General features: G+C 36.4%; 1 non-coding gene across 1 annotated transcript; it reads left to right on the forward strand.

Moving 5' to 3' along the window:
* The first annotated feature begins 2100 nt into the window (after positions 1-2100).
* On the forward strand, positions 2101-2202 carry LOC134741893 (U6 spliceosomal RNA). Its single transcript, XR_010127911.1, has one exon. It is a non-coding gene; the product is annotated as a U6 spliceosomal RNA (small nuclear RNA).
* Positions 2203-21873: the final 19671 nt, after the last annotated feature.

Below are 21873 nucleotides of genomic sequence, written 5' to 3' on the forward strand. Positions count from 1 at the left end.
CCTTTATACGTTGTCCGACATGCACTAGGTTGTAAGGTAAATTAAATGTAAATTAAATATCCAGGTTTAGTAAAAATAATAAGTGCCATAGGCAGGGATCGTTACCGGTATAACTTAAAATCAAAATATCACGTAGCATTTTAAATATTTCTTTGATATTGTAGAATGTTTACTTTCCAAAATTTTTGAATAATGTAATGTGACCTTCCTCTCAGCTAGTACTTACTTTAATTTTAAACGCTGCTAAACTAATCATAATTTATTTTATATACTGGTGACCTTATATTTTGCTTTGTACAAAGCGGATTACTACAAGATATCGAAAACTAATCATTTCCTTGGCATAAAAATAACCTATTCAACGTTTTGATACGGCCGGGATTATGGGTTGTATGGGAGGAAAGCCTTTCTTATCATAATTCACCACAAAGAGGATGTTCAATCAATTTAAGGATGTAATTAGCAAGAGTGATTGCTAAGGATTACGGCATATGTGCATGAGATATTTTCAAAAGTACATATGTACCTAATATATATTACGGTATTTATTCATAAGGTGGGTATGGGTGATGGGTAGAAATGAAAATAACTTATCTTAGTTACAGTACCGGCCTAACGGCCAGGAATATTATATTGCCTACATGTTTTCACGGTAGAGTATTTTAGGGTTTCGTACCCAAAGGGTAAAAAAACCGGCCAAGTGCGAGTCGGCCTCGCGCACGAAGGGTTTCGTACCATTACGCAAAAAACGGCAAAAAAATCACGTTTGTTGTGTGGGAGTCCCCTTTAAATATTTAATTTATTCTGTTTTTAGTACTTGTTGTAATAGGGTCCCGTTTTTACCCTATTGGTACGGAACCCTAAAAACGGGACACTATTACTAAGACTCCGCTCCACTGTCGGTCTGTTACCAGGTATCTAGTGAACCGTGATAGCTAGACAGTTAAAATTTTCACAGATGATGTATTTCTGTTGCCGCTATAACAACATAATATATACTAAAACTAAAAACAATAGATAATGGTGGTGAACCCTTCGTGCGCGAGTCCGACTCGCACTTGGCCGCTTTTTTAGTTATGTTTGTAAGTCCTCTCTGCGATCGATGAGAAAAATTGGTCTCATGTACTTATGTATTAGTTTTGTCAGATTTTATTTATATAATAGTCTGCTTAATTTTTTTTATTAGAGCTTTTTTAGTACTATGCTGAGTCTCCTATTGTAATTCACAGTATTTCATTGCAGTATTCACCATATATATTTGTATAAAATGACTAGTAAAATATGCAATCTACAAACTAACCTATATTGTTTACTCTATACAAGCTCATACAATAAAACACAAAGGTGATAATAATATATTACTTATTGGCCAGTACTCTGTATCTTTACTGATGTGCCAACGAAAAATTTATTACAAAAATTTTCACATGGAATAATTTAGTTATTTTACAAACGGTACACCAAGCGGAAGCTGCCCTTGCCCGTGTCATATTAGCTAGGGTACACGTAGATACAGCACTCGCCAGGGTGTAAGGAATTTAATACACTAGGCTATTGGATAAAAGCGATAGACTAAATAACTACTGGTATATAAAACCAAGCGCCTGTCAATAAAACCGTATAAAATTTTACATCCGGCACTCGGTAACTCGCCCTCACAAGATGGGCCTTCAACAAAAAGCGACACCCAATTTAAATGCTCACAACAAGTGCATTAGTAACAAGCCGATTCTAAGTTAAAAAGAAATTGTATTTTCAACCTCTTCCAAAGCTACGCTGTTCACATACGAAGTGAGGCAAATAGCACTGGAGCAAAAAAAAGAACGTCGGAAATCTTAAAAGCTTCCGATTGTTACTACGCTTCCAATCTCAGTAAGTGCTCTTATGCAGCCAATGAGAGCCCGCGAATTAGAATTCAAAGGAGAATTTTAGTTTCTCATACGGTTTCCCTTCTATGCTTTATTTTATAACATTGGTAATCCTGTGCCTTTACATCGAAACTTTTAGGGTTCCGATGCCCTGGAATGGGCGCCCCTACCTATTCCAAACCCAAAACTTTACAAGCCTCAATTAGTTAATTTGTGTTTCATATTTATACCTGTACTTGCTTCGGCAGTACATATACTAAAATTGGAACGATACAGAGAAGATTAGCATGGCCCCTGCGCAAGGACAATATTTGGCTCGATGCACGAACTTTAGAGGAGTACCGAAAGCCTACAACCATAGAGTAACTTATACTAGAGCGGTACTACTGTCATAGTAAATTTTGTAACCCCATTAAATTCACTGCCATCTGTCGACACACTTTAAAACTAAAATTGAAGATTTGTAAAAATATGTTAAAATGTATTTAAATATAGATAAATGATTTTATTTTATTTGCATTAATTATTTTGATGATTTTGACCCATGTTCTTTCACTGATATGCGTTAAAATTGTTAAATAACAAACGAAACCGTCAACGCCATCTATACGACTGTTGGCCAAAATTAGTAGCGCCCTCTGAACGAGAATCAAATTTTCTTGATTTTCGAGGCACGTTTTTTCCTTAGACTGTATCCATCTATTACGGAGTTATATCCATCTTTGCCTACACTATTCTTAAAAGTTTAAATAAATTATCGAGGTCAAGTATCAAAATACATTTGCAATGGGTGCCATCTCATATAAGTCTAACGGGAAACGAATCTGCTGATAGATTTGCTATGGAAGCTATAACAGAGGGAATAGTATGTACTTGTTTACCATACCATACTGACTGTCTAAACATGGTACGTTTAAATGCCGAGACTTATGGAAGAAGCACTTTGACGAGAGGTCTCTAAACAAAGGAATATAGTACAGAACAATTCAACCTAAGTAATCTGTGTCAAATGCCATGGTTTAGAGGATCTGGTTTGAGTAGGTTAGATATCATAATAACCCTATGACTTCTATCTGGACACATTTGCTTTCTTGATGCGCAAGAGTGATACACAATACTGTACAGAATGTGGGACAAGAGAAGATGCTACTCACATTATGATGGAATGTATCCGAAACGAAGCAGAAAGACAAGCCTTTGTAATTAAACATAAAATTAACATATTGAATGTGTACCCACAGGTGGATACAGTCTAAGGAATAAACGTGCCTCGAAAATCAAGAAAATTTGATTCTCGATCAGAGGGCGCTACTAGTTTTGGCCTACTGTCGTATAGATGGCGTTGACGGTTTCATTTGTTATTTAAGAATTTTAACGCATATCAGTAAAAGAACATGGGTCAAAATCATAAAAATAATTAATGCAAATAAAAAAAATCATTTATCTATATTTAAATACATTTTATCGTATTTTAATAAATTTTCATTTTTAGTTTTAAAGTGTGTCGAAAGATGGCAGTGAATTTACTGGGGTTACAAAATTTACTATGACAGTACCGCTCTAGTATAAGTTACTCTATGGTAGAACTAATCGAATCAGAAACACGGAACAACGCTCCAGAACTAGAGTTGCAGATGTAGGCGTCAAGACCGCTAAGCTTAACCCTTAACCACCTACGCAAGGTCTCTCAGACCTTTGCAAATACAAAATAGTGAATAACTCAACACGTGTTCATTGCACGGACCTCTGTGACCCTGTACCTTTCCCTGCAGCCGTCTCAGTGCCGGCCATGTGATCGATGCCTTCGGACGTGTGTCTTTGTGAATTTGGTGAGCAAAAGACTGTCGTCGGTGGTCTCAGCGACCTTGCCTAGGTGCTTATATACTATATCTCGCTGGTCTCTGAGACCATGCCTAGGAGGTTACGTTTATTTTTATGGGCTTGTAGTTTTTAATATTTTAACGCATTTTATGTTTTTTCTTTGTAAAATTGTTATGCCTGCACTCTACTAATAGGGGATGGAGGGTAAAAGTTACAAATTTCTTAATTTTTATGATCTTTGTCATAGTATTATATAATCTGTGTCTTTGTATAGAAATCATATAGGCTTCATACCAAATATTTAATCTCTCTAGGACATCGGGAAGTGCCCTGGGTACACTAGTTCTGTATAAGTATTTAGAACTGCACCCCCTTTATAACGGGGTGCAGTTTTAGGATAGCAAGCGGGGGTGGGGGGAGGGGGGTTACGGTATAGCGTTTTATGTAAACCCTAGGCTCATCAGGACATCGAGAATTGTCCTAGTTTTACTTGTAATGTATTCAGAACTCCACCCCCTTTTTTAGAGGTGGGAGGGTGAAAGTTACAGATTTATTAGTTTTACAGTTCTATGTAGGTATCTAAAACCTGAACTACATGGGAAAGTTCAGCTTTCTAGGACAGATATAATAAAGTATTGAATAAAATGTGTAAGTATTGTATTTATTGGCTGTGCATTGGCTGCCGCGAAAAATGGCTATTTGAATAGCTTGCAATTTTATAATAATAATACGTTTTTATATAAAAATTATAGCTGATTAGCTAGACTGATTATTGTTCTTTAAGATTTATTAATAAAAAAATATATCATGCAAATAATATTTTGTGATCCCTTGTCCCAAAGGATTTACAATGTTTTTTTTGTTAAAAGTAGGAAAAATGTTATATGTTAAGTTCAAGCTATATGTTATTGATTAATTTTGTATCGGTATTTATTAATAAATGCCTTCAACCAATAGATAGATAAATATTATTTAATTGTCCCTCTAACATAATTCTTATAAATATTTTAGACCCATTTCAAATAGTGGTCTACCAGACCTTTCGTAGGTGGTTATGCTATAGAAATCGGACGTAGGTAGTTAAGGGTTAAGTGGGACTGGGTGGGACATGTCTGTCGCATGCACCCGGAAAGGTGGGCCAAAATGGTTACTGATTGGGACCCACGGAGCACCATAGGCGGTGCAGGCCGGGGTTCAGGCAGACCAAAAAGGAGATGGCGGGACGACTTGGACGCATTCTACCCCAAATGGTGGGAAAATGCCGATGACAGGGTCGAGGGGAGAAAACGAGGGGAGGCCTTTGCCCAGCAGTGGGACACCAAAGTAGGCTAATAAAAATATATATATATACGGGTTGTTTCCTCTAACAGGGGCATTAAATTAAACTGGGGGCTGTACTCCTCAAACTGACCAACATTTGTTCAGCAGCTTTTAAAAATTACTTGTGTTTTGATTTTCATTACACTTTAAAGTTTATTCTAAGACGCAATGTATTGCAAAATTTGTTATGTTTAAAGGGTGACAAGCAACGTCAAACACACAGGTGGCAGCGTACATTGAAAATAATATTTAAAAGGTATAATCTAAAAAATTTATAATTTTAAAAAGTTGCTTAACAAATGTTGGTCAGTTTGAGGCGTACAGCCTCCAGTTTAATTTAATGCTCCTGTTACAGGAATCACCCGGTATATATACATGATACTTATATTAATAGCCACCGTTGAGCCTATTGTGACAGAATGGTAACTACGGAACCCTACGATAAGCATTTTCTTTATTTATTTATTTTAAAATTTAATTCAGGCAAAATGGCCCATATTACGTATACTTACACCGGCTACACCTACCTGATATATGCTCTTGGCCGATGTTTTTACTTACATTTAATACAATCACAAAAATTATTAAATAAATTGAGCATTAGAAAATAAAAAAAGTAATTCATTTTTTGTCGACAGTACTAGTATTTGTACCTGTGACGTTATCATGTAACGGTCGCCAACGGCCAACTTGAAGCGAACGCGTTGTACTATATAATAGTCTCTGCCCGAGACTTCATCCTCGTAAAATTCGTTAAACTAGCGACGACTCTTGTTTACTTCCGTGCTCCCCATTCATTTGACGACATCTATTTTCGTGTGAATAAGTGACGGTAACAAAGTTAAGGCCGTTCCATCGGTTTGCCGCTATCACTGCTGTCCCATTTCGCAAGAAAAAACTGGAAAGACCATGCGCGCTAAGTGTCAATTTTTTAAGATTGTTTTTTCTTCTTTTTTTTGTTTATAGTGTCACCGAGTGTCAAATAACCGAGTAAAGTTGGATTAAAAGTCGTAGTTAGAGGTTACTTTGGGAATTAATTGTATCGAGCGAAGTGTCATAATTCGTGTATCGGAAGCTTATAAATTAAAGGTAATGTAATCAAGAACTACATACATTTTTTCCACGTCTACGAATATCAACGTCTCTTAGAAAAATATATGATCATAATATAAGGACATTTTTCGCCTTAATTCTAGCTCAGGGAACCGCCTTAAATTACACATTTATATTAACTGTTATTTATTACATTAATGCAATAATACTACTCTATTTTAATTCTCACTGCTTTGAGAATAGTGCTATAGATTTTGAAGGTAACATGGTTCATAGAATCACGGCGGAACAGATAATAGGATTAACTAATGGTACCCAACGGCTTCAATTTCACTTGCTTACATCGTTTGAGCGGGTGATAACTTGGATCAACTAGTTTGCCTTCTATTTTTTTCTCCCGCTAACAAGCGACAAAATTAAATTGTGATTGATTTTCACCTGCAAACCTTTAAAACAACATTTTATGTCATGGACACTAGCTTTCAGCCTTACAGGTTTGTAGGTATTACCAAAATGATGAATCTCTGTTAGTTAGCGGGTGTGAACTGTGAATCACGTTCGTATTTGATGTTTGTGTTTTTTTAAGTGCATAATTTATGGTATCATCGCCCACACTTAACTGTCCATCTGTGGACCATATATCTTTTGTAATAAGGTCCACCGTTGGACAGTGAAGAGTGTTGCTGTTTGGACTTTATAAACTCGTTACTAAGTAATTAACATTTAAGGCGCTAGTCGCTATTTTTGGCCGTAAACTCTTACTTTCTAGAGTATATATCTGCTTAACAGTTCAACAAAAAATTATGAAAAAATATATATATTAATCTACATTTTATGTACAACATTCCTAACGTTTGACTTCTTCCCTGTGACTTACAGTTTCTCCATAAAAGGAACATTACGACAGGTCGTTTTGCGAATAACTTTGCTTATAACTTTGGTTATTTCTACTTAACGGCTAAATCAATTAAAATTATTTTTAAACTAACAATAATGTTTTAAAAGCTGACGGTCTTTCCACCGCGATAGAACCGGTCGACGATTTGTTTTATTAACAATATCATCTAAATTCTAAACTACCATCTGACAAAGTATAATGAAATGGGATGCGATGACTAAAAAGATTTTTTTTTACATGTTCATATGACCAGCTGACCTTCCACCGAGATACAACCGGCTGATGATTTTTTTATTCACATTAGCATCTAAACTGTCATCTGACAAAGTATCATACGGGAGGCGATGACAATTTTTTTTTGCTTGTTTCGTTGGCTGCCATTCCTCAACCCACCAACGGAGCGGCAGCTGACGTCCACGGGGGTTCATCATATATAGCCGTTTACCACTATATCGGAGTTATTGTGGCCAAAAATAAAAAAAAACAGCAGAGGGCTGATTTGGTTGTGGCGCGCTTGTAATATAAATTTCACACGAATGATATTCCCACGTAATGCTTGAGAAAACTTCGAACGTCGAAAAATAATACTAGTTTAACACTAGTTCCCAAAATTTTATATGTAGGTATACTAGGTAGTAGGTACTTAATTGTATAAGTTAACTATTAATGGCATTATTTATATATAGTTATTACGGATAAAAAATGACTATAAAATAAACACACTAAACGCCTCAATTTAGTACATACCAAGCTCTAGCTATAAATTTTAATCAGTCGAATTGACTTAGGTATTTATTTGTAAGAAACAGATAAAACACAAATTAACTAATTATTATTATTTATCGTATGGTAATTATATTTTACACTGTTCATTTATTAGCTAGCTTATAATCTAAATCTACAATTGTCCAAGTAGGTGATGGCTGCACTGTTATGGTTTTAAAATCTTCCACTGGGCCATCGTACTTTGTCAGTGGGCACTCCAAGACGATATGCCGAACAGTTTGCTTTGGGCATCCGCATTCGCAGCACTCCTAATCACTCCATCCCCATTTTTTTCGGACGTACGCACAGTGGCCGATTCCTGTTCTCAGACGGTTAAGTATGAACCAGGCACGGCGTGATTCATTGAACCCAGGCGCGTGGCTCCGTGGGTTTAGCTCAAGGATGGGACGTCTGCCTGTGACCATTCTTCGGACCAGGCTTCGTTCAGGTTCCACTGAGAGCATGGTTGGTGGGTAAGGAGAGCCGGTGGGTTTCTGGACTTCAACCTTGTACATCTGAACGTAGCCAAGTCTCTGTTGAGAGGCAGTTCCGGTCGTTCATGAGCTTTGTTAACTTCTCTGAGCAGATGGTGTTTGCGACGGAGGTGGGGAGGGGCAATGCCACTTAGAGCTGGGAGCCAATGCACTGGGGTGGTCTTCATGCATCCCGTGATGAGACGCATCGTAGCATTTAGCTGCGAGTCAATGACGCTTGTGTGGGCACTGTTGCGCCAGGCGGGGGCGCAGTATTCCGCTGTAGAGTATACAAGCGCCAAGGCCGATGTTCGCAGGCAGCTGGCAGAGGCTCCCCATGTTGTTCCCGTTAGTTTTCCCGTTAACTAATTGAGGCTTGCAAAGTATAATGCATAAGGGAATATATTTTTATTATAATTTACGACCTCCACTAAACGCATGATCTACTCATACTCAAACGACAAAATATCTGCAAAAGATACACAAATACGAGTATAGCGCCAACCGCGCGCCTCTGGGATGTAGCTTATTCTTTGAACCTCGTTGTGGTAAATTCACGTACGATCGCAGTGAGCGGGGTGCGGGTACAGAGACGCTAAGACGCTCAAGGACACATCAGCGACTATCGTCTTAACAAATCGTTAAATACATACGTACTGAACATGAATTTTAGGAATGTGATAAATGTTAAAATCTCATCACGAGCTCGGAACTTCTCATAATATACGACGACAGAAATTTCGCATACCAATACCTTAAATACCTTCATAAAATACCTTCTCCTTTTAAACCGTTTTGATTTGCACGTATCAATTTAATAACGCTCATACGGTATTACATTATCATTAAGGGTATGCAAATGGAAGCGACGTAATACTCCCTCTGGCAAGGCCAGTTTAATTTAGTCGGCTTATTGACGTCCAACTTATTAAATTAGGTCAGAGGCGGATACGATTAATCCGCGGGCAACCATATGAATAGCTGAAAATTAATAATGCCCCGATCGGTTCGAAATTTAAACTGTTTTACTTGTTATTAGTGTTAGTAGTCGGAAAGGCTTTCTTTAGTCATTGAAATAAGTATGCGGAGTTGCATTTTATTCTCTAGTGCTAAGTAATTTATGCGAATTTTGATTTATTTCTTTACGTTAGTACCTCGACAGCAAATTTATTCATCTCCCGTATTTTCAAACCCTCGCAACGCTTAAGCTCTTTTCCAATTTTAGAATTTGGCACATACTCGGATCGTCTCGGGTTCTCATACACGTTCACTGCCAACAACGTAGCTCGCGCTAGCAGAGAATGCGTAAACAAGAGAGGTGAACAGCAACTTTGCACCCCTTTTAAACAAAATAACTATATATTTCATGAGAAGTAGGTATTTCAACTTGATTTTTGACAAACCACAAGGTTGCTGCGTCGCCAGTTCCTTTTTTTTTGGACTTGGCTGGACACGCTGCCGCGTGTCTACCTATAGATAGAAAATGAGCAATTTATCACAATAAATTGGAAACTTGAAAAATATACGCGAACAATAAAAAAAAATTGTGTGGTTTTAGGAAACCACGATGCAAGTGAACCTTTTTTCAGATTGTAGGCATTTAATTGAAAATTTTCGAAAAATTATATATTTTAGTGAATATTATATAGAAATGGTTTTAAAGAATGAAATGAAAAAAAAAATTGTAAAATAAGTATTTATATTGCTTTTAATTTGGTATACAAAGATAGTAACTAATAAGAGCAGGTGTAAATAGGTGTAGGTTGAATCCACCGCTTGTAGCTTTTGACTCGATATCCATTTTCTTTGCAATAATTAGGTATCACATTAGGAGAATTTCGGGTAATATCGCCACGCCACGCTCTGTAGCTCCGTACACAGTTTGCTCCAGAAATTCTTTAAAATTAACACATGATTAATGATGTTATGATTCGGGTCCATATTGTAGCTTAATAATTTCAGGCACAGGGGTTATCTCTTTTATAAGCAGGTACCTCCATAGATGCGCTCTAGTTCCTCCCACGTGCCATTAGTTAGCGGAATCAATTCGCACTACTTTCTGCAGAATGTCATCGGACATGGTTGTCGTGAACAAAATTAAAATTGCCTTGAGCACTACAAAAATTTTCAGCATCCATGTGTTATAGTATTGGGATGCTAATTTCCTTATTTGATGCTCCATTTATATTTGGTTACACTTTAAAATTAACAGAGAAAAAAAAGCTTATAACGTCAGGTGACAACGAAAACTCACTAATTACTACCACAAATTAATAGCTATAGTGAACCATATAACAACTAAATAAGGCTCATTTATGTTAAATTATTTTTTAGTAATTAGTGAGTTTTGTTTATCACCTGACGACAATGTCTCTGTTTACGACATTTACTTTTTTGTGACAGTAAACAACAGTTGAGTTGCTAGGTTACAACTGCCAGGATGAATATTTGCTATTCACAGTAGAATCTAAGTAGCAAATGTTCTTTAATATTTGTTCGGGCATTGTAATCTTTTAATATGAGGGTATGCCGTTTCGGAGCAAATTCGGAGGTAGATTCAACACCTCGGACTGTCAATAACTTCGGCTCGGGCGCGGCCTGCAACGCATGTTCCTCTGTGTGTTAATATTTCCAAAATTCGGTATTTCGGTGGTGTTTGCGAACACTCAGTTTACAAGGCGTGTGTGACAACCTTTCAAGGCCCTGGAAGTGCTAGCTAGCTGAAGAAGGACCAGGATCCCCGAAAATCATCGGCGTGTGCTCAAGGTTAGTGGCTATCCCATATTGGTGGATTGCAATGCCTGTCCAAAGTTTTTAATACGCTAGGGAACCTAGGACCAGCCAAGTTATCGAAGGGTTCATAAATACGTGAACAATATTCTAGATAAACATAAAGAATCAAAAGACTATGAACTATAACTACTAAAATTAAAGTTGAATTATACTGACGTACATATCTTTAAGTATTTTGACTGATTCTATATGAATTTGAACGAAGGCCTACCGTATTAGGCCTACCGTTACCGTACTAGGTTAATAAGGTCTACTGGCCTTTAAATTGTGTATGAAATTACAAGCAAATATCAGCCTTAATGAATTAAGTATTTGATCCGTGAGGTTCGAAAACAAAAAGTCATAATATATGCTTATTTTAAAAACTATGATCTCTGAATACTAGGAATATAATTTTACTAATACTGTAACGCTGTTACGCGACTTGCTAAAGACAGCCCAAAAAATTTGGGGCGATAGAATAAAAGTTTCACTTTAAAATACAAGACCTCAGTTTCAAAATTTATTTATTTTTTTAACTTCGATTTCGAAAAATTCGATTGCTTACATTTTAATTAAATTTTTTTTGTATCGCAACAATATACATAAACGCAATATTTCACCGACAAAATCGCAATTTCCTTATTTTCCATACATCGAAATGCTTCTAAGCAATAGCGACGTTATATTGTGACATCACGATGTATTGCCATTTCGTTAGGAGCGTTTCGTCAGTTAAGTCACAGATTATATAATAGTTTGTAGAGTGCAGGTGCCAGACTTTTACCATCATTTGTGACTTTTGTATTGCTTTAAGGCAATGGGTCCCATAATGACATTTGATCCTCAAAACAATCCTGATCGACTAATACCATTAATAAAAAAATTGACAAATACCCTATTATGTAAAATTGTAAAAAAATAAAATATAAGCGGGTTTCATCGGGCGGGGCGAACTGAGTGTTTTGTTGTATGTTTATTATCTTTCTCCTCTCCTTACTCTACTTCTTTCTCTCACGTATCCGTGTATATTTTAAACACTCGTGGGTTTAGTAAGCCGTAACAATTTACGGGTATGTATGCTACCACCTTGTATGCGCCAAACTCCCTAGGGGAATACCAGTTCACGAATAACATAATAAACACAAACGAGAAATAATATCCGTAACCCCATACATCATGCTAATGTGAGGCTTCTTGTTGCAATGGATATTAAATGTCTTGTGCGGTTTAAACATCCTTCTTGTTCACTTTCAAATTTAGTGGATTTTATTACCTACCTACCAACCAAGAATACAAAGTACAATAATATATTTCTTCGAGAGTGGCATATTGATACTAAAGTCAAAGGAAAACTTTCAAGATCGGGAAAACCTTGGTCGTAGCGAGAAGTTAAAACTGTAAAGCCAGAAATATAGTTAAATTTGATTCTATACCTACTACATAACAGATTTTATCATTTCAATTTAAGGACTAAAAACAAGACCTAAGTTAATTATTAATATGTATTATTTGGTGAATATTCTCACAAGGTAAAAAGTATTATGTTAATATTCACGATCAATTTAATATGACCACAAGGGGAATTCTTCTGTGTTACGTATTGTTTAGGCCTCATTTATTTAAGTCGAACTAACATGCGAGTTACATTGCGGACTATTGAGGTTATATATAATTCAGCCGACCGATCAAATACCGAAATGTAATGAAACACTCATGCGAGATTTTGCACCGTCTAAATGTGTCCTAATCAACTTTCTCTTCTGCAGCCTGTTTTGTCATGGTACCTTCGGTTATTAATAACATAATAATAATTTATTATCTTTAACTAAAAATTTGAGCGGCTTTAGAATTAAAAAAAAACTGTTATCGATACGCTAATCGCAGATCACTTGTTTTATATTATTTTACATTACAAGTGTGATGTACGAATAATGTTGGATAGTTGCTGAATTTGCCTCCCAATTGCAACTATGACATGGTTCCAATGTAAAAATGCAAATTGTGCTCATAATAATACAAGAAATAGGCATTATCAGTTTTATCACGATCACCATTACGGATTCCATCGAAGTGCCAAGTTAAGCACCCTCGAAGACTAACACTTGATCCGGCTTGAAGTTTCTTTGCGGGGCAAAATATTGAAGGCAGGTTATTTGACGTGCCTTTATCATCTCTACAATAATAATAATATGTTCCGAACAAGCAACATAACTAAACCAAATTTACAATCTATAGGTATCTACACCAAAGACAGTCCCATTCACAATTAAAATACGACTATGAAATTTTGGAAGTTAGCAAGCAAGCAAGAACCGGGCCTTCCTTGGTTCAGGTACCTTAACTGAATAGCGGGTTCACTTCATACTACGTGTGGTGTGACAGTTGATGTTTCTAGCTTTGAGGAGTCGTAGCAACATATTATATTTAAGTTTTATTTTTGTTTTGAACAAACATGAAAAACAAATTAATGCCGTTTTGAATAGAGTGTAGAATGTGGTAAAGCCTCCTAAAACCAATAAAATAAACAATTAAAAAAACATAATAAATAGTTTTTCAAGAAATTAAGATCTTGCAAAATGGATGTAAATTCAGTGCATAAATTACGTTGGATATCTATTATACGACTAAACCAGAACAATATGATATAGCAAATCACAATATTAAACAAAATTCGGAGCTCGGACGCTCGGATGATTGAGGATAAAAAAAGTTATAAAGAAATAATTATTAGCTATAGACAATATAATAACATAAATAAAAAATACTTAGATTTTCAGATAGTGTATTACTTATTTCAGAGCGTTTCAAATATTTTTTTGCTTGCCGGACGACTTGTGGGCTAAGTTAACCACGGAGTGGGAGCCCCTGACGATTATTTATTTCAGAGCGTTTCAAATATTTTTTTGCTTGCCGGACGACTTGTGGGCTAAGTTAACCACGGAGTGGGAGCCCCTGACGAGTCTAACCGGGGATCCGGCAGACCTCGTCGGCGATGGCGGGTTAACTAGGACTCCTTTTTGAGAGGTTGGCCAGATATAGCACTAAACAGAGACGAGTGGAAAAAGAGGGGGGAGGCCTTTGCCCAGCAGTGGGACACTGGGCTCTGAATAATAATAAATAATAATAATAATAATGCAAGTGCAAGGTCGTTTAACTCTCGCACCGAGGGTTCCTTACAAACTTTCAATTATCTCATGCAACTATAATCAAGAAAGCTTTTTGACCAAAAGTAAGTAAAATTGTGTAGAGTTACATCTATGAGGAAATCGGCTATCTAATTTGCGTGACCTAAAGAATTTATATTGGTTTGTCATTATTTGTCATAGGTAAACTTCGGAGATAAGGTTTTATGTTTTCCTACATAAATCTTTTTTTTTCTCTATAAAGATTACAAATAAAATTATTTTGGAATGTAATGAATGAAACTTAAGCTCTAGACCTATATAGTAACTAGACTGTAAATTTAAGGCTACTGAGGCTATACAATAAGTGACATTTAAAAATCGTTAAACCATTACGGCTCCAGTTAGCTAAAAGTTTTTAAATTAAGGTTGCAGCAGCGTTGAACAGTTCTTTTTTTAATCTGTCAGGGCGGTGAGTTCAGGTAAACAAGCTTGTTCAGTTTCACCGCTTTTTTATTTGCACCCTAGTTAATTTTTAATGGAACGCCTAGTTGGCACGAGTTACACTGACTAGTGTACTAAGTTTTAATTTTACTGGATTTTATACCACAAAAATCCAATTTCGGAAGAACGCGAAAGTTTCTGTACAAAGGCTGAATTTATTTAATGGTACGAAGTATTATTTTATTGACTAGAAACTCTTTTTACATTTGTATAAGTACAATTAATGATTGCGCAATGGGTCTCCCTCTACAATGGGTATTTAACCTAATGATCAATTATGATAACAGTTACTTACCTTAGTGTAATGGAAGCCCTACTATTAATTTGTCCTAAGCATTGTTACCATAATGATCAAAACTCCTAATTTTCTTTACCATAACATTGGTTTTCATAAAAACTTTTGTTCTAAATTATAATTTTTATCCTAATATGTAAAGCCCTAATGTTTAATAGCCATAATGATTATTTGCCATGTATTAATTGTCCTAAAGCATATTACCTAATAAGCATTTTTGCCATAAAAATCAACTTGACTAATTTTGTAAGCCACATTGTTGCCTGACCCATTCTATATTTCCTTATTTAATTTGATTTATATTCTTGAAATAACAAAAAACCTTATTATAAAATTAAAAAAAACCCACGAAAACTAGTTCTTGTCAGAAGATTAGGTTAGAACTGCGAACCCCATGAAAACGAATGATTGCCAGAAGCGAAGGTTAGGTTAGGTTAGAATTGCGACCCCCACAACTAGGAGTTTTTGCCAGAAGGTTCCCCCCTCCATTGTGAGGGTGCCCTGGCGACAAGCCGGGGCTGCCGGAGGGCGCCGTGGTGGAATATCATTGATCCCAGTGCACCCTCACGAACGGCAAAGAGGGTGAAACGCCGGAGTGGGTTTAGTGGGTAGGGCCAAATTCTCCCCCCCTTAGAGAGGGAAAAGGAGCAGCGAGTCCCACACACCGTGCGTAAGTGCATTCCCACTCCGTCAAAAAACGAACAAAAACGAATTGTTACCCGTAGAGGGATTATACTAGGGTATAAAATATTAGGACAAACAATATTAGTCTAACCCAGTTTAGGTGCAATAACAATTAGGACATATAGGGCATTAGCACAAATAAGTAATATGATAAATATCTATTATGGTACACAATATTAGTACAACTATTCAATATGTCAATTCAAATTTGGAAATAACCTTTATAAACATTACTAACTTGAACATTTTCTGCCTTTCCATGTTAGGGAAACCACAATTAAGCTTTAGGAAAAATTATCATTATACCAAAAAATATTAGGAAAAGCAAAAATAGGAAAACACTAGGAATCTCGATATAGATCCCGGTTTCCAGTATAAAAAAGACACATGACGTGCAAACACTTTGCTTCGACGAATTTAATGTAATAGAGGTAGAATCATCATCATTTTCATTTAACATCAATAATATGATGGATTAAGCAGCATCCGTAAGTGCGACATTTAGGTACGCAAATGACTAGAAAGTCCAATGCGAGAGCAGCAGCCGCATACTCGCATAGCTGTCAGGAAATAGTTATTTGTTATACAAGGGTGCAAAGTTGTATATTACCCGCGAGTGTAGAATTGAAACACGAGCAAGCGAAAGGATTCTATAGGTGAACCACGAGCGAAGCGAGTGGTTCTAATATAGAATCCTGAGCGTAGCGAGTGTTTCAACACACGAGAAGTAAAATACATTTGCGCCCGTATGTAACACAAAACTTTTCACCTCACTATAGCGAGGAAAGTGCAACATCCACAGGCGTTAGATCATCTTCATCACTGGAATCACTCATTTCTTTACGATATTATAACAGAAAACTCTGCAAGTTGTGTATTTTTACGCGAGTCGGTGAGAAAAGGTTTTAAGTAAAAAAATTTTTGACAATGTTGACATTTCTGATGTATGAAATGTCAACGATGCGTTTTGAAATTGCATCGACTCAACTTGTGCGTTCAGAATTATATTTAACATCATTATAAAAAAACAAACGTTTCTTATGGAATTTTAAGGTTTATGACTTAAAATCATTAAATAAAGCTAAATTTGGTATTTTTTATTAGATTCTCAAACCATTTGTTTAATGATAATTAATATCGAACGAACCATTATCATGAGCGTTTTACGTTTTGTTATCTGTCAAGCTACTTAAACACGCTCCATCCAAGGTCAAATTACTTTCCCCACTAGTGGATAAAACGCGTTTTTCCCCGCTTGTATTGAAGGATAAACGACAACTTTCCGAGCTAGTGAGGGGAAAATATCTTTTCATCTGTCATGCTCCGAAAGTGGGTCATTATTTTTCTAAAAAAGTGTCCAGAAAATAGTACGTTTCTGCTCTAGAGCACTGTACTTTCTAAGTACGTTTTTTTTTTACAATAAGCAATGAAAATTTTGGTTTTAAATGGATTTGTTGTACAATTTCCATTCTGATAAACTCCCCATTCCATAAATAACGATATTTTTATCAAAATTTTTAATTGAAAATACCCTCAAGAAATACTACTGAAGTTGATATATAGCCGTGTTTTTTTTAATGCACATAGGTATTTTACTTTCTTTGTATTCCAAATGAAAAGTAGTGTTTAACTCGGGTGAAAGGCACCATTTCAGTCTCGGACTATTGGCGCTCTCACTGCGTTCGAGCTCCAAACTACCTCGACATAAATGGGTGCCTTTCATCTTTTGAAATAAAACTATGAAAACGGATTATATCGCGTATATTGAAATTATAATACATCCCGACGTTTCGAGCCCTTTACAGCGTTCGTGGTCAACGGGTGACCGAGGAAAACTACAAAGTGCAAAAATGCCCAAATACAAAAAATAGGTATGTGGGTGGGAAAAATATCCATTTTTTTTTTCATAAAATCGAAAGTTGAGAAACGCTGTGAAGCGGGGTAATTCTTTTGATGTCCCTTGCAAGCTGCATGTGCGCATACCATGCGGCGCATAGGCTACGAGATGACCGCTTGCCATTATCTAGGCCGTAAGTTATATTATATGTCACCAATGCACACGATGCACAGTTTGGTTTAATAAAATGTTTTCACACAAAACATGCATCTAACGATACGCAAAACTTTGCGTTCCATTACAAAATACCCGCTTTCTTGAGAAAGAGATAAAAAACTTTGAAGAAATATTAAAATTATAAATAAGTTTGCTCACCGAACTCGACAAAAGTTTCAGATTTATTACTGCTATTAATTATTTGCTTGCCTGAAGACAGAACGTAATTATTTTGTAGAGGCAAAGTGAAATCCTACGCCTGACGAAACCGCCGTGTTGTGAATTAAATTTATTTCGCCTTCTGCCTTTATTTATGAGGAACGGATTAAATTTTAAAAACAATAGTAACGCTTTGAAAAGTAACTAAAATTTTGGCTGGAATTCAGTAAGTTCTGTACGGAATTACAGTTTCAAACGAAGAAAAAAACTGTATTGTTCGTTTTTCTGATACCCAAACTAAAATGTAAGAAGACGTCAGTTTTAAAGTATTAGTTTATGAAGTGAGTAAACACATCGATTTTTTTTTTAATTTAAATAACAATTGCAGCAAAAAAAAATACATTTTACATTTAAAAAATAAATTATTGTTAATTGTTGCAGAGATCGAGAAATAGAAACTCGTGGACGAGATTAGATTTTGTCGGATGATGCAAAGCTGCTGACGAGTAAAGTTGAGTGACAAAGAAGATGAATCCACGAATTGCTGTTTCTGTCGAAGAATATAATTGATAATAGTACCAAACATGCCAGGCAATAAGGCAAAATAGTTATTTAAGAACCAAGCATCTCTCCAACCAAACCTTCACATCAAAAACGATAGAATCAATATCCCTCCTTATTTATTTTTTAAAAGTTTAAGGCACATATCAAACTGCCATGTTCATTCAAAATAATTATGCAATTTACTTAAGCTATATTTAAACGCTGTTTTAAACACATTTTTTTTTTTTGAGTTTTTGATTTTACTAAGCAGTACATAAGTACACGATCATACAACGGTTTTGTAATAAAGATACATGTAAGGCCATTGATTATTACCCTATCTCATTCTTAGTGACAATAGTGAATTTGTGGTTTTTTTTTAGTTTGTCCATATTGAAGAACTTCCCGTACTATTTTAGCTACAATAATGAATTACAGAAAATTAACTTAATTTTACTATTTGACGCCATGTTTGAGCAAGGAAAGTCTTTAAAGGCAAAGCTGAATGTACAGTCGAGTTCATAAATATGTGTACATTTCTTCACCTTAATCCATTGCAATAAGGTGAAAAAATGTATACATCTTTATGAACTCGACTGTACACTTCCATCATATCTATCAAACTTACAAAAAACTTCGCCACACAACTCCTATCGAACTTCTCTTTATTGGCCAAGCTTAGGCTTGGTCAGGCGTGTCTCACTCCGCGATTTCTTCGCGTCGCTACAAGTACCTGCGGCCGCCTCAATTTTGAGGTTTTGCCATAGTAATTGCCACACACCGCTATGGAACGGACGCCTGCACGCGCTTGCGCCGCCTTGCGCGTAGTAGTCGCGTTTTGTTAGGGAGTGAATCTTCTGTACCTAGTACTATTATATAATATATTCTGTGGCTTGGTATAAAATTAACATTTGTTTTGACTTCTGACGTAATACACTGCCACACCTACAAGATACAAATAATATGCAGGTTTAACAGCATACAATTTTAATGGATGTTTTAAAGTACATTTTGTAAGATATGTCATTTGTATTCGTTGTGGGCTTATATTGGAACGCATAATTTTTTCTTGCCTATTTCCGCTTCGCATAACAACTATTGGCATAACAGACAAAAGGGAGAGGACCCCCGCTCCAATCGTTCCTGGTGCAGAGGCTGTCCATAGCCATCCAGCGGGGTAATGCTGTGAGCATTATGGGCACTTTTGCACCGGGAGCGATAACGAACAGGGTTGACTAATAGTTACCTTTGACATAACTATTAATCCGAATTAATTGCTTATCCTAATTTTTATGCGCATAAGCTTGTTTCGCCTAAAAGTTATCCATCCTATGGCTTAAATGTTATAATTTTATTACGTCGAATCTTTCTTATACGCATCATCCGTATAGCATAAGTAATATTATTACCCTAAAACTTAAAATACTAATATGTAAGTAACATAAAATTAACTTTTCATATAATTTTGATATATGTATCTACTTTTCTGGCAGCAGTTCTATAAAAGTCGAAGTTCTAACCTAATCTAGCTCACTTTTTGGTAGCAGTTTGGTTCTGTAGGGATCACAGTTCTAACTTAACCTAACCTAACCCACTATTCTAGTAACAGTTCAGTTCTGTATGGGCCACAGTTCTAACATAACCTTACTCACTTTTCTGGTAACAGCTTGGTTCTGTAAGGGTTGCATTTCTAACCTAACCCACTATTCTGGTAGAATTTTAGTCAACTTTATATACGGCTAAAGAATATTATACGATTAATATATAAGGAAAACTGCTTTTCAAGCATATTGAAGTACTATTAAAATGACTTTTATGCGAAGTAGCGTTATGCCAATCGTGTTGTGCCATGTGAAAATATGACAATCAATTTTATGCGAAAAAGAGGGCACTCTTCGTTGTATTTATAGCTTACAAACGTTATATCAATAACACACATCAGTACAGTCAACTGCAGAGAAAAGAGACCCCCCCCTGCATATAAGTTTGTATGCAAAGGTGCTAAGCAAACAGTATTGCTGACTGTACCTTAGTAATATTAGCCCCAGTTCTAGGTGACGCCTTGACCGCAGGGGCATAGCATATTAATCTGGTTCATCACCTAGGGTCAACTAGGGGTCGCGCTTATCATAAATTCATGCTTTATTCGGTACAGATGGGTCGGGACCGGGGACGTGCATTATTAGTTCATTACGTAAATATTACAATTTCGTTGAATTCATGTGTGAAGTAAATTATGGATTGATGCAGTTGGCGCTTGAAGTAGGTTCTAGCTGATGTGTATGTTTAGGTGATCCTGAATAATATACTTATATACCTACAAATAACGCTATCAATTAACAGCTAAATCCAATCCGATAAACTATCTAACTAGATTAGGTGCAAGCATCCACGCCTGTTGCTCTTGACTTTGCCCTAATTGCTTTTAGAGACACGCCGGCGTGACACACGCTACACGTCACGATTTGTATTTGATATCACAGTATTTGTGTCCAACAACTGATATTTACCTGCACATTTCCTTGAAAGAAATTTTAACTCATTCTTTCGTAAAGTATAAATACCAATTTTGATCATAGGTAGGTAGTATTGTGAGTCATAGGTTATTTCGACTAAAACATTTAGGCTCATCAGTGGTTATCATTCAATAGGTACTTACTGAATTTAAGTATGTGTGTTTTTACAACGTAAGTGTAGTGTTTTACAAAGTCGCCTTGAGCACCTTTGAGTCTTGAAGACTTGCGAAACTTTACCGACAAGATTTTGATACTCTAAATTAGCTCTTACTTACAATACTAAAGGCACAAGAATACCTAATACTGACAAATTAAAGTTATACCTACAATGTTTGCCTATGAACTTTTTATTATTACGATCATCGCTCTGGGATAATGGTTTTTTTTACATCAAGTTAAACTTATCTTTCAAGAATCCCAAAATGTATATATTATGTTACGGGTAATGTTAGAAGGTTGATTAAACTCAAGTTTACCCGGGTATAACTATAGTGTGAGTAAGCTGATTAAAAATAGTACTGAGCGGCCGGCAAACGGCCGTCAGTCTGCTGTCGCGGGGCGAGGTAATTCGAGTCGGACGGGGCGGCGCGTGGCCGTTCTGTATGATAATACTATTACTTATTCTGTGCCTAGGTCTACCCAACGCTGGCTGGGTAATTGAAGGGTGTAGAAGTTGATTTAATTTTCGGGCTTTACCCAAAAGGCTTGGGAAATACTAGGTATACCTAGGTAAACTTTTTTTAATACCACGTCGGTGGCAAACAAGCATACGGCCCGCCTGATGGTAAGCAGTCACCGTAGCCTATGGACGCCTGCAACACCAGATATATTACATGCGCGTTGCCGACCTTTTAAAATCCTGTACACTCCTTTTTTTAAGAACCCCATACCCCCCCCCCCTCCCCCCTTCCCCTCGGGAAAACCTCGGCAGGGAGCTCATTCCACAGCCGAAGCGTCCGCGGGAGGGAAACTTATGTTTAGCTAAAACCCATGTGACGGGTAATGCTAGAATATTAAGTAAATT

This window comes from Cydia strobilella, chromosome 5 (assembly GCF_947568885.1).
Source record: "Cydia strobilella chromosome 5, ilCydStro3.1, whole genome shotgun sequence".
NCBI classification, from domain to species: domain Eukaryota; kingdom Metazoa; phylum Arthropoda; class Insecta; order Lepidoptera; family Tortricidae; genus Cydia; species Cydia strobilella.